Genomic DNA, 8,993 nt, shown 5'->3' with positions numbered 1-8,993 from the left:
TATATAGATTTGTATTATATTACCCTGTGCATTCTTAAAATTTCTTTTTTCAAAAAATAAATGCAATGTAAGTAGAACAAAATTTCCAGTAGCTTAGAAAATGTTCCTTTGGGGGTTTGGGTTTTTTGTTTGGTTGGTTGGTTTTTGCTAGGAAACCACCGGAAAATATATATGTCCATAGGTAGAGAGAAATGATTGAAGGAAAAATACTCCAAAATGTTAGCTGTGGTCTTTGCCTCTGGTTGGTAAGAACCCAGGCAATGTGTATTTCTTTTCCCCTCTTGCTAATATGTATTTTCTGACTTTTCTATGAGAGACAAGCTGTGCTTGTTTAATAAAAACAAACAAAATCCAGAGGGGCCTGTTGGTTCTCTGGGTCACAGGCTCCCCTTGGCCTCCGAGGGGAGTGGGGGTGCCAGGTTCCAAAATAGATCTGCCCTCCGACCTGGCAAGCTCACTCTTCAAAAACTGGAGTGAGTGCCAGATGTGGGCTCAGGGGCAGTGGGGCTCCCCAGGCCTGAGAAAGGACAGGCGTGGCTTCTGGCCCAGGCAGAGCAGCACAGCTAAGAGGGTACATGTCCTCCCTCCTGGTCCCCTCTGGGGCAGCAGAGCCAGAACACTGCCATTGTTCAGAGGGGGAAACAAGGCCAGGTTGGACACCCAGGGGTGAGGCAAGCATAGCCGATGGCAGAGGCCACTGTGTCCGAGGCCAATCTGGCGAGGAATGGACTGGGTGCCAATCTGCTGGGTGACTTCGGACCAGTCCCACAGGGTCTGTGGGCCGGTTTCTCCGGCAGCTCCAATGGACCGAATCCCACTTCCTGCTGCACGTTTAACTATCAGAAGGTCTGAAGGATGTTTTCATGCAAAGAGATGCTGGGTCTTTCCCATAACAGCAGGGGTAATAATAACAGCTACCAACTAGGAAGCACTCATGTGCTAAATACCTACATGGCATTTTCTCATTGTGCCCTTTGGTGGCGGATTATATCTTCCAAAAATGGCTGCAACGTCTCCCATCCCATGTGATCTTTCAAAACCTTGCCACTTCTCACTAAGAGGTAGTCTTTTCCCCTCCCCTTGAACCTGAGTGGGACTTTGTGACTGCCTTTACGAGTAGAATGTGGAAGAGAGGGCTCGGCATGATGCGTGAGGCTAGGTCATAAAAGGTCATACACCTTCTGCCTGATTCTCTTGAGACGCTTACCCTTGATACCCAGCCAACCTGTCATCAGGAGCATCCCCACCCCGTGGAGAGGTCGAACTTCGTCGTTTGGACTGACAGCCCCAGCCGAGGGCTCAGCTATGTGAATGGCTGAGCTTTCAGATGGTTCCAGGCTCCAGCCTTTGAGCTGCCCCAGCCGATGTTGAACGGAGTCTCGTCAAGCCATCCTTACCAAATCCGGCCCAGATTGCACGTTTATGAATAAAGTATGTGTTGCACTGTTTTAAACCTCTAAGCACTGAGGTGTTTTATCACATGGCACTGGTAACTGGGGGTCTCACAAACCCTCCTCCCACAACACTTTGCTAATAAGGGACTATTCTCCCCATTTCATAGATGTGGAAACAAAGTCTCACCTTCTAAAGTGGAATCGAGATCCGGTGCCAGGAATGGTGAGCTCTGGCTGGATAGGTATGGGTTGCAGAGTGACCTCAAAACCCAGCTTGGGGATTGGGTCCCTTCCGATCCATCCACTGTGTTGCAGCGCTAGGCTTGGAGTGGCGGGAAGCAGAGGCAGGGAACAGCTGTCTTGAGTGGAGAGTCTCACAGGGACACCTTGATTCCTGCTCCACGAGATCCCCCTCGGCCTTCTGGGGACACTGACAGACCATCCCCAGTGCAGTCAGCAGCCCCAGAGCTTCCCGCCAGGGCTCAGCCGTTGCCATCAGTGGTCCTAGGAGATGCCAGTTGCATTCTCAGGCGTGCAAAGAGCACAGAGCAAGAAGCTTGGAGTGTCTCAAACTGCCTACTTGCCGCCCTCAATTATCACCCTGGGTGTTGAAATGCAGGAAGCTGAAAAGGGGAAGGGCAGGGGAAGTGCCAGATTGTGGAGATGAGGCCAAAAGTGGGAGACACAGACTTGTGACTTAATCCTCTTCTTTGATCCAAGATCAGCAAGCGACTCTCCAAGAATGATCCTGTTTTCCTCACCTTTGTTCCCAGGAGCAGAAAGAGATATGCTTCCAGGAAAATCGATTCCAGAGTGTGACTCCAGGCACGTCTCCTCCCCTTCTGGGTATGTCTCCTCGGAGTTAAATGTGAGGTGAGGACCCCTGGAATCCCTGGTTATGCCAAGGCGCCACTGGCTGGGGGGGAGGAGGGGCCCGAAGCTGGTTCACTTGGTGAGTGACTAGGATGGGAAGCAGTGGGCAGGTGGTCTGTGCCCATCAACATCCATCTCCCTTCTGGTCTCTGCCCCCAGGTTTCCTTGAGAATCACCCTACCCTTCCCTCAATCCCTTTGGGTCTCACGCTGCTGACTCATGAGGCACTTGGCCCAGTCTGACTGACCAGAGTAGCTCATCCCTTTGGCTATTGTAGTTGGTTCAGGAATGTCCATGTGACCAAGCCAGAACTTTCCCAAGAACTATCAGAAAAGGGGTACTCCATATTTGGGGGGGTTTCTATGTTAATATATTGGAGCTGCTATTATCAATGGTGGAGGTGATGGTGGCAGGAACTGAGTGAAGCTAACAGAGGAAATAGGGGCCTAGAGCTGGAGAAAAGGGGGGGAAAAAGGGATCCTAATATCATTTGAGCACCTGGATCCAGCTATGCCTGAATCTAGATATCCCTGCCGATTTCAGTTACATCTGCCAATAAATTCTATTTTTGCCCCAAACATTTGAGCAAAAGCCAAATTCCCCAGATGGATATTAGTATTTTCTCCATGCTCTGGCTCCATGGCAACAACAGGCCTGCACAGAGAAAATAAACTAGGGATAGAGGGGTTGTTTTAAGTATTTGGAGGCAAGATACTTGAAACACCCCAAACAGAAACTTCCTGCTGTCCTTGCCCTAGAAAGGGTGATTTCCTTAGTCCACCTTGAGATTGTAGCTCCAGCCCCACATTCATTCCACAAACCCTCTTGAGAACCTACTATGAAGTTGACCTTAAGACAAGCAACAGACACAGACATGGAAAGTGTGGTTGATGCCCAGGAAGGGTTTTCAGGCTAGAGGCGGGTAAAGGCCTGCACACAAGGCTGTATAACCCAGGGTGAGTGCTTGGGTGCGGGATGCACTGGGAGAGGCCTTGGGCTCCAGAGGGAGAGGCCTATTTCCACCAAAGGAGGGAGGTGGAGAAGGTGATGCCAGAGATAAGACCCAGAGACAGGGAGAAGGAAGCCTGTGAGTAAAGCTGGGGAGGAATATGCAAGCAGACACGACGACAAAAACCAAGGCACTGAGGCTGGATACAGCAGGGAGCATGTTGGAAAGTAAAACTGTTGCCTCATCCCAAGGTACCAAGTCACAGGGAAAGAACAATGAGGCTGGGATCCTGCAGGGATTTAGAAACCATGTACAGAGTTTGGAGCTCACAACAGAAGCGTTTTAAGCAAAGGAGTCAGGAGCTGGATTTGCGTCCTAGAAAAAGTCACTGACTGCAGGGGATGAACAAGATTTCAGTTCTGAGGCTCTTATGCTCCCATGGGCAAGGGACGAAGACCCTGGGCTAAGAGAGCGACAGTGGGAGGAAATGACGACATCAGTGGCTGTCATTTATTGAGCACTTAGTATGTGCCAGGCTCTGTATTAACCCTTCGCAAAGACTGCTTTTTTTTTTTTTTTTTGCTTTTTATGGCAGCACCCGTGGCATATGGAGATTCCCAAGCTAGGGGTCGAATTGGAGCTACAGCTGCTGGCCTACATCACAGCCACAGCAATGCCAGATTTGAGTCACATGTGCAACCAACACCACAGCTCACGGCAACGCTAGATCCTTAACCCACTGAGCGAGGCCAGGGATCGAACCTGAAATCTCATCGTTCCTAGTCGGATTCGTTTCCATGCCATGACGGGAACTCCCTTTTTTTGTTGTTTTTTGTTTTTTAATAGCTGCACTCACAGCATATGGAAGTTCCTGGGCCACGGATTGAATCCAAGCCGCAGCTGCCACAAAGCGAGATCCTTTAACCCACTGTGCCAGGACCAGGAACCGAACCCTCGCCTCAGCAGTGACTTGAGCCACAGCTGTCGGATTCTTTTTTTTTTTTTTTCAGTTTATTTTTTGTTTTTTTAGGGCCAAACCCATGCCATATGGAGGTTCCCAAGCTAGGAGTCGTCGAATCAGAGCTGTAGCCACCAGCCTACGCCACAGCTCACGGCAACACTGGATCCTTAACCTACTTAGCAAGGCCAGGGATCGAACACCCATCCTCATGGATACAAGTCAGATTCGTTTCTGCTGAGCCACCACAGGACCTCCATGCAGTCAGGTTCTTAACCCACTGTGCCACAGTGGGAACTCTGGCTTTTTAATCTTTTTAACAACCCTATCAGGTAATTGCTGGTATCAACCCCATCTGACAGAAGAGAAAATGGAGGTAGAGACAGGTTAAGCCGATTCGATTAGACTACACATTTGGAAAGTGGGAAAGCCAGAATTCCAACCCAGAGAGGCTGGCTCTCTTATTCCCAGATAGTGAAGAGGGGCAGAGGGAGGAAAGCGAACAGGACTGATTGGATGTGAAGGCCGGGCTCGGGTGAGGAGGGTGATGGGGGCTGGAGCCTTCCTGGCAGGAGTGGTTACATAAATTAAGGGGCCTCGTGCAGAACGAGAGGGTTGGACCCTTAGTTCAGGGCTTATTAAGAATCTCAAGGGAGGTCCCGTCGTGGCACAGCGGAAACGAATCCAACTAAGAACCATGAGGTTGCAGGTTCCATCCCTGGCCTTGCTCAGGAGGTTAAGGATCCAGCGTTGCCATGAGCTGTGGTGTAGGTCGTAGACGTGGCTTGGATCTGGCGGTGCTGTGGCTGTGGTGTAGGCCAGCAGCTGTAGCTCCAATTCAACCCCTAGCCTGGGAACCTCCATATGTTGTGGGTGCAGCCCTAAAAAGCAAACAAACAAAACAAAGAATCTCAAGATGGTGACAGCAGGAGTTACCGTTGTGACTCAGCAGTAACAAACCTGATTAGGATCTATGAGGATGTGGGTTCGATCCCTGGCCTCACTCAGTGGGTTAAGGATCCAGCATTGCTGTGAGCTGTGGTATAGGTCACAGATGCAGCTCAGATCTGGTGTGCCTGTGGCTGTGGCGTAGGCCGGCAGCTGCAGCTCCAATTTGACCCCTAGCCTAGGAACCTCCGTTTGCTGTGGGTGTGGCCCTAAAAAAAGAAAAAAAAAAGTGGTGACAGCAGAGCATTAAACCAAGTGTGGGACCCTGCTAAGCATGGGGCCCTGTGAGTTACAGAGGTCACACACCCATGAACCTGGCCCTGCTTCCAGGTTTCTGGTCCAGATGCCTGGTCAGGGTTGGGGAATTCCCAGAGATGGAAGGATCCAGAAGAAGCTCCTTTGGGGTAGAATCATGGAGGGAAAAAAAAAATGGGAGTTCTGTTTGAGACCTAGGAGGTCACATCCAGAAGGCAAATGGCTCTGGCTCTGGTGCTCAGAAGGGTGTTTGGGGAAGTTCCTGTTGCAGCGCAGTAGGTTAAGAATCCGACAAGTATCCATGAGGACTCAGGTTCGATCCCAGGCACTCGCTCAAGAGGTTAAATCATCCGGTGTGGCTGCAAGCTGAGGTGTAGTTCAAAGACTCAGCTCGGATCTGGTGTTGTTGTGGCCATGGCGTAGGCCAGCAGCTGCAGCTCTGATTTGACCCCTAGCCTGGAAACTTCCATATGCCGCGGATACAGCCCTAAAAAGATAAATTAAAAAAAAAAAAAGCAAAACAAACAAACAAACAAAAAACCCAAAAAAAAACAAGGGAGCTTGGGCCCAGGAGCCCAGGGCATAGAGCACACTGGTTACCAAAGGGCCTTCCATGTTCGATATTGTCTTTGGGGTCCCTGAGCTTTCTAACTGACTGTGGATGGCATCTTTCCAGTTTCCTCCCTGGGCCCAGCCACCAGCTCCTCCTGCCTGCCACCACCTAGGCACCTGCTGCTTCTCATGGCAACGAGTGTTCCCATTTCCCCGAAGGCCCAGTGGTCACCTTGTAAAGTCTCCGCCTCCAGGCTAGCCCTGTGCCCAAACCACCTCCAACACTGGCCATGAGGCCCTGTATGCAAAGATCTTCAGCTGCCCAACAGTTGGCAAACTCTCCATAGAGTCACCTCTGCCAGGTCTCAGGAGGCGTGGGTAGAGACTGTTCATGCCCTCTGACTAAGAAGGAAGAAGCTCCGGCCCCAAGCAGGGGTGACCTGCCCAAGGCCTCCCAGGGTCTGTGACAGCTGGGTCTTACCCTGGTCCTGCAGCCCCGTGGCAGCTCCACAACACTCCAGCCTCCTGCCCCTTATCAGCCTGACAGGAAGAACTTGGCTCATGTATTCACTCACTAGGAGTTCCCACTGTGGTGCAACTGGATCAGCAGCATCTCTGTAGCATTAGGACGCAAGTCCGATCCCTGGCCCAGCACAGTGGGTTAAAGGAGCAGGCATTGCCAACTGTGGCTTGGATCTGATCCCAGACCTGGGACCTCCATATGCTGTGGGGCAGCCCCCCCCCCAAAAGAACTCATTCATTCATTCAGCATATTTACTGAAAACATATTATATATCAAATGCTGAGGACAAACAGAAAGAGGTGAATTATTGCACAAATAATTAATTAACCTCTGAGCACCTTGAGAAGGGTTAAGATAAAGGGGCCAGGCTCCAAGAGGGGCGGTTCTGATTTAAGACTTGAGCAGAGCTGAGGCCTGTGTGCGCATGTGTCAGTTCTCCAGCCTGAAGCATTTCCCAGAGACGGCTACACTGATGCACCACCCGTCCTGCAGGCTTCTCTTGTGGCAATGACACTCCTCCATCAAGAGGTAGGGGGTCTATGTTCCTGCTTGAAGCTGGGCAAACCCCGACCAATAGCCTATGGTAGACAGTCCGCTGAATGACTTCCAAGTCTGGGTCATAAAAGGTGATATAACTTCCACCCGGCTCTCTGGGGACCTGAACCTTTGTAGCTCTTTGGGGGCAGGTAAGAAGCCCAGCTGCCCAAAGCCTCATGCTGGGGACACCAGTGTGGACAGTGAGGTGGATGCCCAGGTGCTGACAGGTGAGAGAAAAAGCCTTCAGGATGATCCTGGCTCAGCCACCATCTGACTTTGACCCCATGAGTCACTGGAGCAACCGCCCAGTCGAGCTGCTCCTGAATTCCTGACCTACAGAAACCCTCAGAGATAATACATGGCTATTTTTGTTTTAAACGACTAAGTGTTGGGGTAATTTTCTGGCAGCCACAGGAACAGGAACAGGATGAAAGGTGGGGGCGAGGGCAGGTGGACAGCGTGTTCTGCACAGAGGAAGCAGTCTGTGCAAAGGTCCTGGGGTGGAATGAAGGGGCGGAGATTAGCAGGGACCTTTCCAAGATTTTCCAGAACTTCTTTTGATTCTCCCTGCATTTCTCCTGTAAACAGACAATACTATTTCCTCCTTCCATGTTCGTGTAATTATGGGACTCGTGTCTATTTAATTAAGCCTGGTTGGAGCAGGGGAGATGAACATTCATTCCTTCTTTTAGTCTATGAGGTTAAATGTGTCGCCTGTGCTGGGAGCGTCCAGTGTCACCGTGGTGCCCATGAGGAGGTGTCCAGGCTCCCTCCAGTGCACAGATGAGGAGGCGGAGGCTGAGGGGCAGGCGTCCTCATGCACTGCTCTGAGGGGTAAGACAGGCTCTGGAGCCAGCCTGCCTGTCGAACCCGTGCTCCTTCCCCAGTGCCGAGTCAGGCACCTCCAGGCTGTGTGACTTTGGGCAAATCACTTCCCTCTCTGGATTCGGTTTTCTCCTCTGTAAAATGGGGAAGAAAATATTGCTGGCCTTGTGGAGATTATCGCAAAGCTCAACAGACACAAGCCTAATGACCGTTGCCTTTACGCTGGGCTCGTCTGCCCCGAGCTCACATGGTGATAAACTCGTGATTTGCATCAAGATGCTTCTTCCCACAAGATCGGCGGAGGTGGGTGAGCAGGGCTCAGTGGATGCTGGTGACGGATGACCAGTTGCCTTTCCTTTTCCTGCCAAAGCCTCACACACATGGTGTCATGCTCTCAGCCCCCGAGGTGCGTCCTCGGTTTGCCACTGTCCCAAGCAGACTGCCCCGTTCAAAACTCGGCCAGGATTTGGGAAAACAAAGGGAAAAAAACAATACCAAACCGCTGGATAAGCCCCCACTCTGGGAAAAACAAGCAGAGAAAGCTGGAAGAGAGCCCAACAGGAGGGGCCCAACCAACCCCTGGGCACCTTCAGCCCAGCAACCCATGCCCCAAGAACAAAATGATTCCATCAGGAGAAGAGAGATACAGGATAACTATGACGCTGAAAATGACAATAAAAAATATTTGTTAGCACTCGTCTTGTGCCAGCACTGCTCTAGCTCACATAGTTTTCACACCCTGTGAAGTGGATGGAATTATTTCCCTCAGTTCACCAAGGCAAAACAGAGGCACAGAGAGGTGAAGCAATTTGTCCAAAGCCACACAGCCAGAAAGCGGTGGAGCCAGGATTTGAATCAGTAAACAAGTAAAGAAGTAAATCAAAAATCCACCTGTCCCCACGCCAAGACCTCACATACATTCCTTATGCAAGAGATGGGGTTTACCTGGCCTAGCATTAGAATCTAGAGGTCTGGAGAAGTGACACTGCCCACCTCAGGTTGCAGGGCCAGCTGTTAGGGAGCAGGATTTAGAGCCAGCTGCCCCGAACTCAGGGGCTGGTCGAGACACCATTGCACCCCAAACTCTTCCCCCCACAATCCGCCTCCCCACTCCAGCCAAAGATGGCTCCAAAACAATCTGCCCCAAGACAGGACGATCTCTCATCACCATCAACAGCA

The sequence above is a fragment of the Phacochoerus africanus genome, chromosome 3 (genome assembly GCF_016906955.1).
Source record: "Phacochoerus africanus isolate WHEZ1 chromosome 3, ROS_Pafr_v1, whole genome shotgun sequence".
NCBI classification, from domain to species: Eukaryota; Metazoa; Chordata; class Mammalia; order Artiodactyla; family Suidae; genus Phacochoerus; species Phacochoerus africanus.
The sequence above is the reverse complement of the archived record's forward strand: the minus strand, read 5'-3'. Positions refer to the sequence as shown.